Genomic DNA, 8,481 nt, shown 5'->3' with positions numbered 1-8,481 from the left:
CCCCTTGACCCTAATGGTAGATACGCTATATACTGGTATGCCAAATGTACAATGTATCTTTAACGTGGGTATGTGTATATGTTCTGCCCCCCTTCTCCTTCCCAATACTAGAAAATATTCTCAAAGAAGAGTATTGATTGCACAGGGACCTATACTACTCCTAGGAGATTTTAATGCAGTGTCAAATGGGGCTCTGGATAGACATGGCAATGTTTTCGATTCTCGCCATAATTTATCCTCCTGGCTGGAGAGCTATGCTCTCACAGACGTATGGAGACAAAAAAAAATCCTGGAATCAGAGAATATACATGTCACTCTGAGACCCACAGGACACTTTCTAGAATAGATTTAGTACTATCGTCAGTAGACGGACTTCCATATATAGCTGATGTCAGACATCTCCCTAGAGCTATATCAGATCATTCCCCCTTGGAGGATACACTGAATCTGAGTGCTCCACGGAGAAAGAGACAGTGGCAGATGAATGCAAACTGGCTCCAAGAGGAATACATCACTATTAAATGCAAAACGAGCATTGAACAATATTGGAAGGAGATTGGGATGGAAACACCAATGACCAATCAATGGGATGCCTTTAAGGCGACCATGAGGGGAGTTTTTACCACTGAGACTAGAAATTTCTCTAAGACGCTTAACTCTGATATTAGAGATGCAGAGGTCAAGGCCACTGACGCTGAAAGGGAATATATACAAGACTAATTACACATCGTGGCAGGCCCAAACGCGGCAGTACAGCTTACTCCTGACCGAACACACGGCCAAAAAGCAACTATGCCAGGATAGGTCCTTCTTTGAATTTGGAGATAAGAGCGGTCACCTTCTCTCCTTAGCGAAACCACTCAGTACCCCGATCTCGGTAATGAAACTCAAAAATCTCAGGAGATTCTAAACACATTTCTGAGTTTCTACGAAAACCCTGTACCAGACTCAGACTCAAAATACTGACCAGGAACTAGCACACTATATGCAGGACTTAACCCTTCCTTCCCTAGCTCAATAAGATAGGGAAGTTTTGGAACTATCAATATCGCTCGAAGAAATAACTGGCACAATCTCCTCCTTCAAACCTGGTAAATCACCTGGCCTAGATGGACTCCCAGTGGAGTGGTACCAACTACATAAAGAGAAACTAGCCTCAACTCTCCAAAAACCTGCATAGGAACAGTAAAGGTAAGTCTTTTAACGTATACTCCATTATAATTTACTCTTTTTTTAAATGTCTGACCTAGAAATTTAACATAATTTTCCACCAAACCTTGACTATTTAAATCATTTCTTCAATAAAGAGGAGAAAGAAAAATTAAAGTGGAGGGCCACCCTAAAAAAAAAGAGCATTAATATTCTTAAAAAAAAAAAAAAAAACATTTGAAAAAAAAAGATTTTTTACCTTGCCAGAAATCCCTGTTGCTAGGCAGTCTTCCTAATCTGCCTTCTTCCTGCTCCTCGGTGATCTTGGGTCTTCTCTCCTCCTCCGCATTGTCTTCTGGGTAATGGGACGTGCTGTGTTCTGGGAACTGTTTGTTCCCTAACACAGCGCGTCCCATTCACAAAGCACAGCGCGACTGGTGCATGCGCACTAGGAAACGGGGAGTGAAGCCACAAGGCTCCACTGCCTGTTTCCCTAAGTGAGGATGGCAGTGTTGGGACCCGAGAGCCGAGGGACATGTCAGCCTCGGAGGCCGACATCGCAGGCGCCCTGGAAAGGTAAGTCGCTACTTTTGTTTTAGCTGCTGACTTTTAAAACGTTTTTTTACGGCTGAAACACCGCTTTAAGTGTGGTATGTGTTTAACAAGATCTTTTTTCACTGTTGTTGTTATGACCTAAGCATTACATTTTATGAGTAATACTGAACGTTCCTAATGGTTCACTCACCTCTGAATGCCTCTGATACTTGACAGGTTCATTTGAATGTTATTGTTGTAGAATTCATTCATGACAAAGGTATTTTAACTATCTTTGCAAGTGTCAGTAAGGAATTATTTTTACTAAGATGGCATAGAAATAATGTACCAATTCATATTTTTAATATATGTGCAGTGACTGCTTTTTATGAAAAAGAGGAAAACCTCCAGCTCAAACCTCTTCTATATGGTGGCACAGCTTGCTCTGCTGCTCATTGTTGCCCACTAGCTGTAACACTATCCACACTATATCACCCGCACTTTCCCTACAAGCAGTAAAACGATCTCCCAACATTACCTTCCCCATTTAGCCATAGTAAACAAGAGATACTGGGAGGAGGATCCTGTTTATACCAGAGGTAACAGCCATTTATTGCTCTTTTGGTGGTCAATTGGAAATCTGAACTTAAGGGATAATATATTACACTTTTCTAATAAGCCTTGCACTTTTCTTTAACAACGTCAGCCCCGGAAGATTTGGCTGCTCAATGACCAGAGCATTTTTTGCGATACAGCACTGCGTCGCGTTAACTGACAATTGCGTGTTCGTGCAATGCTGTATCCAAACAAAACTGATGTCCTTTTTTTCCCACAAATGGAGCTTTACCTTTTGGTGGTATTTGATCATCTCTGCATTTTTTATTTTTTGTGCTATAAACAAAACAAAGAGTGACAATTTTCAAAAAAACACAATATTTTGTACTTTTTGCTATAATAAATATCCCCATTTTTTTTTTTTTTAAAAAAGCAAATGTTCCTCAGTTTAGGCCGATATGTATTCTTCTACATATTTTTGGTAATAAAAATCTCAATAAGAGTATATTGATTGGTTTGCGCAAAAGTTATAGCGTCTACAAAATAGAGGATAGATTTATGGCATTTTTATGGCATTTTTAATTTTTTTTACTACTAATGGCAGCGACCTGCAATTTTTATTGTGACTGCGGCATTATGGCGGACACATCGGACACTTTTGACACATTTTTGGGACAGTTGACAATTATACAGTGATCAGTGCTATAAAAATTCACTGCCAAGGAAGGGGTTAACACTAGGAGGGGACTGACTAGAGGGGGTGACAGATCGTGATTCTTAGCTATTAGGAACTCACGATCAGCCTCTCCTCACAGAACAGGGTTGTGTGTGTGTTTTGTGTTTACACACACATCCCTGTTCCGCCTCTCATGCCTTAATCACTCATAGCCAGCGGGAAAAATACTAATTTTTACTTGTAAACAACAAGTGTCAGAAAAAGGCCTGGTCCTTATTGAAAAACCAAATATTATATGTGGGGGTTCTAAGTGGTTTCTAGGCAAAAATTTTGATTTTTACATTATGAAATGTCATAATTGGCCCTGACTGGTACTGGTTACTTTGAATACATGCCCAAACAGATTGTCAGAAACTAGAATAGCCATTTTTTAATACTTTCTGCTATTTCTTTATTTGAAACTACGCCTGGAAAATATTTTGTCACCATATTTGAAACTAATATCATAAGAATTCCTTGTTCTGTGACTAAGAAGGGTACTGTTTACCATTGGTGTTGTATGTGTATTCATTTGCATTTTGTCTGGGCTGTGATCACATTCTTTTTACTGAAATGCAATTAGCCCTATATGCCACTTGATTGGAACAGATAAGCACTGGTTCTACAAAGATATTATGAAAAATTGCAAAGCATGTCAGCATTCAATACTTCCCAATAAAAAGAGAACATTTTACTTTGTGGATATCCATTGTAATTCTCTCTTCCTGCCTCTAAATGACTATGTTACCTACACATAATAGTAGGAGGAAGGACATTGTACAGTTGACATTCCTCATAAAAGGTTTGTGTGACAATAAAACTTAGATTTTTTTTGCATTTGACACAAAATAGAAATACACAACAAAGAACAAATTAACACTTTAGCATTTTAAAATATAGCCTTTCTTCTCTTTCTTTTTCAATGCCTATAATTTTAGGTTAGCAATGGACTTTATTCGCAGAGGAATTCTTGGATAAATGTAAATTGCTATCATGGAGATATAACCATAAAAAGGCAAAACATTGTAATATGTCTAACACCAGTGTTGGCTTGCAGGCACTGTAACAATGCTATTATGTTCCTGAAGTTAATTTCTTCAGTTTAAAATTCTAAGACAAAGAAAGATAATACAAAATATAATAACTGTTCTATAACTGCTCAATTAAATAGGGTACTGTACATGTCTTTTAAGATGTGCATTCCTATTAGGTATTTACAAATAGGAAATGGGTACAACTAGGCTTTTATTCCTTGATTTTTTTAAGAAAGAATACAAAGGCCTGTCCAGGCAGCACACATTATGTTCCATATACAGTGGGGAAAAAAATTATTTGATCCCCTGCAGACTTTGTAGGTTTGCCCACTTACAAAGAAATTAGGGGTCTATAATTTTTATCATAGGTATATATAAAATGATAGAGGCAGAATATCAATCAAATATCCAGAAAAAAAAACATATGATACAAATGTTATAAATTGAGTTGCAGTTCAGTGAGTAAAATAAGTATTTGATCCCCAAGCAAAACATGACTTAGTACTTGGTGGAGAGACAATTCTTATAGTTGGTTACCAGGTTTGCACACATCTCAGGAGGGATTTTGGTCCACTCTTATTTACAGATCTTCTCTAAGCCCTTAAGGTTTCTTGGCTTTTGCTTGGCAACTTGAACTTTCAGCTCCCTCTATAAATATTCTATAGGATTAGGGTATGGAGATTGGCCAGGCCACTCCATGACCTTAATGTGCTTCTTCTTGAGCCACTCCTTTGTTGCCTTGATGGGATGTTTTGGATCATCACTGTAATGCTGGAAGACCCAACCATGACCCTTCTTCAATGTTCTGGCTGAGGGAAGAAAGTTCTCATCCAAGATTTTACAATACATGGCCCTGTCCATTGGCCCCTCAATGTGGCAAAGTTGTCCTGTACCTTTAGCAGAGAAACAGCCCCAAAGCATTATGTTTACACCTCCATTCTTGACTGTAGGGATGGTGTTCTTAGGGTTGTAGTCAGCATTTTTCTTCCTCCAAACACAGCAAGTTGAGTTAATGCCAAATAGCTCAATTTTGGTCTCATCTGACCTCAGCACTTTATCCCAATCCTTCTCTGAATCATTTAGATGTTCATTGGCAAACTTCAAATCGGCCTGTACATGTGCCTTTTTGAGGAGGGGGACCCTGCAGTTCTTGTGCTACCAATGGTTTGTTGGTGACTGTGGTCCAAACTGCCATGAGATCATTCACAAGCTCCTCCCATGTAGTTATGGGCCTGGTTTCCTTTGACAGCTCTTTGGTCTTGCCCATGATGCTAAGGTTTAAATGGAAGAAAGAGGTTCTGTGGAGAGGTGTCTTTTATAAACATAGCGAGTTGTTATTAGGAGGACCTTCTTAAATTGGCAGGACTAATCTGTGTACCACATGAGCACATACTGTGGCCAGTCTGGGGGAGCCAGAATTATTGTTTGTTGGTAGGGCATCAAATTCTTATTTTACTCACATTTGTATCATGTGTATTTTCTGGATTTTGGGTTGATATTCTGATTTTAACATCATTTAAAATACATCTATGATAAAAATGATAGACTCTTCATTTCTCTGTAAGTGAGCAAGCTTACAAAATATGCAGGGGATCAAATAATTATTTTCCCCACTGTAATATGCACATGCTGGTGTGTTAAGGGAGCATGTTGCTTTGATACAATGCAATTGCACTGTTTACGCTTTCTTTTTTGAACTTATTGAAGTATCACAAACTGACACCTCATTCAACTCGTTGCCTAACACCATTTAAAAATGCAACAACACACAACACTGCGTTTTTTTAAATGTCTCTCAAACGTTTCACCATTAGAGAAACCCTACTTCAATTTTAGATATAATAAGAAGAATAAATTAAATTTGTTGTTCTTTTATGTGAAAACTGAGCTTGTTTTTTTGTCACACAAATACTGAATTCTAGGTCAGACATGTAAAGTAATATTAAAAAATAGAATAGCATACCAAATATTTAAACGATAGAATCACAAAAAAAAAAAAAATTGCATTGGTGCTCAGTGACAACATCAACTATGCATAAGTGTTCAGTGCAAATTTCTTAATTGTGTATTGGAGCTCAGTGCAAAACTCTAACTTTGCATTGGTGTTCCTTTCGTCCCACACAGCTAGCTCAGAATGGTAACATTAGGGGCAGATACCAATCCTTCAGTTGGTAATGCTGGAATTTAAGCCTGGTTCACACCTATGTAATTTGCTTTTGATCAATTACTGTAGTGCTTTTTTGGGTGCATTTTTCATTTTTGCACACATGTTTTTGACATGTTTTTTGGTGTGTTTTTTAAGCTTTTGTGTTTTTTTTTTGGGCAATTTGTTGTAGGGCAGATTAAAAATCCCCCCAAAAAAATGAAAAACACACTACATGCTTTTCTGCAGTGTCTCCATTGAAGTCTATTGAACCAAAAGTTCACTATTTTTGATTTTAAAACATCCCTGACCCTTTCCAAAAATGCAACGGCTGAAAAAAGCATAGATGTGAACCCATGTCCCATAGATAATGTAATGGAAATGTTAAGATGTGTATATAATTGTATTCTATATTGTATGTATTGCACACTGCCCTCACTGTGCACACGGCACTAATAATGTTTTCAGTACATGTTTGCATTCTTTTGAGTCCTGATTAGAATTAGCCTGCCTATGTAACCCCCCTTGTTACCATAAACGTACAATAGTAATATTAATGTTATACCTATGTAATCATGTGTATAAAAACCTTCAATTGTGTCATAATAAAGCAGAACAGTTATTTGGAAAGATGCTGAGCGGATCTTTTGTGTCTGTTCCCTACTGAAGTAGTTATTATTAATTTGGAACCACTAATCAATATGAGGAAAGGAGTTGCCTATCTACAAAATGTCCTACTCAGGTAGCAAGCTTTGCCTAGAAGAGGCTTTACAGGTGACCCTGAGTATCCAAAACAAGGAGTTTGAAACGATCCGGGAATTTCTGATAATCAGCCGGCTAAGGTAAGCCTTTTGCTTACATTTGAGTTATCAGACTTCCTTGATCGATAAGGCATTTTCAGGACAAAGGGTACCTATTTTACTTCCCTTAATCGAACTGTATTGATTGGTGGTTATATGTTATGTTGTCACTGTCTACTGTCCATCGGAGTGTTATAGATAAGAAAGTGAAGAATAGGCAGCATGTGGTACGAGATCCTGCCAGGCTATGCCATCATGACTCCCTGCTTGATGATCCCTGGATTCTCCACCGTATTCTTTCATCAATATGAATTCGGCAAGGAGAAGAGAGTTGCTCAGTATCCATACCAATGGTACTTTATGGAGAGGGACAGGCAAGTTTCTGGGGAACAACATTGGTTCAAATCAAAGGGTTTGGAAAATATTGACTAGATGTGAACCACTGACAGATCTTCTATCTCACTGGCAACTGTTAAATATAAATGTTATTGACCAACATTAAACTGATGTACAGAGATGTATTGTGATCTAAGATATCATTTATGCAGTTTTTCACTATGGATCGTTTTCTTGAGGTTCTAGAAATAAAAGTAATCTCAGCAAAAAAAAAAAAAAGAAAGGGAGCAATAGTGCTGTTCACAGGTATATGTAGTACATCTGCTAGATAAAGTAGTTTAGAGGCAAGAGGGTATAGGCACACATAGAGAAGACTGGCCAGTTATTATGGGCATTAAATTAAGTAAGGGAATGAAGGGTAAGAGACCCTCAAAAATGCCCAGCGCAAGAGGAGCGCTATATATGAACCGAAGGTGTGGTTCCTCCAAAAAGAGCCCCTAGATCAGTGATTCTCAACCAGGGTTCCGTGGAACCCTAGGGTTCCTCCAGAGGTTGCTAGGGGTTCCTTCAGTATTAGGCAATTTCTGCCTCTCAGATAAGTTCCCACTGACACCATTAATCTTTTTAGCTATCTGTAAGGAGGTAATTCTTCCCAATGACCACAAGTGTAAGGACCATTCCTCTCACTGACCATCACACTAATGTATCATGAGTTGTAGAGTTCTAATTTTTAGCAGGGGTTCCTCAAGACCGGAGAACTATTTCAAGGGTTCCTCAATGTTGAAAAGGTTGAGAAAGGCTGCCCTAGATTAATGGTTAAAGTGGACAGAGATCCACAATGGGTAACTGGGTTACCACCAAAGTCCACAGGGACTAAGAATCATGCAGAGTAAAAAGCTAGAGAAACAGCTATGTGAGCAGGATTGATCAAGGGTGACAATTAACACTAGACAGAGAGGCATTTTGATGTTAAGTTGTGGGATGAATTTGGGGTCCGGCACTACAACTAGTAAAGTCAAGAAACAGAGCAACGAGAGTTAAAACAGAATACTTTATATGTTGTCAGAGAGGGAAGATGGGATGAGCACCATGGCTGTGCGTCTGATCATAGAAGGTACAGTATGTGACATATGGTATTACAATACATTGGATGCAAAGGATATCAGAACAAAATAAGTAAAGTAGAAGTTACGCAGGGAAATATTAAAGAGTTAA

At 38.4% G+C, this 8,481-nt stretch overlaps 1 pseudogene; it reads left to right on the top strand.

Moving 5' to 3' along the window:
* The first annotated feature begins 7,152 nt into the window (after nt 1-7,152).
* On the top strand, nt 7,153-7,447 carry LOC143984438 (NADH dehydrogenase [ubiquinone] 1 alpha subcomplex subunit 1 pseudogene; annotated as a pseudogene).
* The last annotated feature ends 1,034 nt before the right edge of the window (nt 7,448-8,481 follow it).

Source organism: Lithobates pipiens, unplaced genomic scaffold (genome assembly GCF_037356315.1).
Source record: "Lithobates pipiens isolate NorthernLeopardFrog02 unplaced genomic scaffold, aLitPip1_a1.2 Scaffold_16, whole genome shotgun sequence".
In the NCBI taxonomy this organism is placed as follows: domain Eukaryota; kingdom Metazoa; phylum Chordata; class Amphibia; order Anura; family Ranidae; genus Lithobates; species Lithobates pipiens.
The sequence above is the reverse complement of the archived record's forward strand: the minus strand, read 5'-3'. Positions and strand labels throughout refer to the sequence as shown.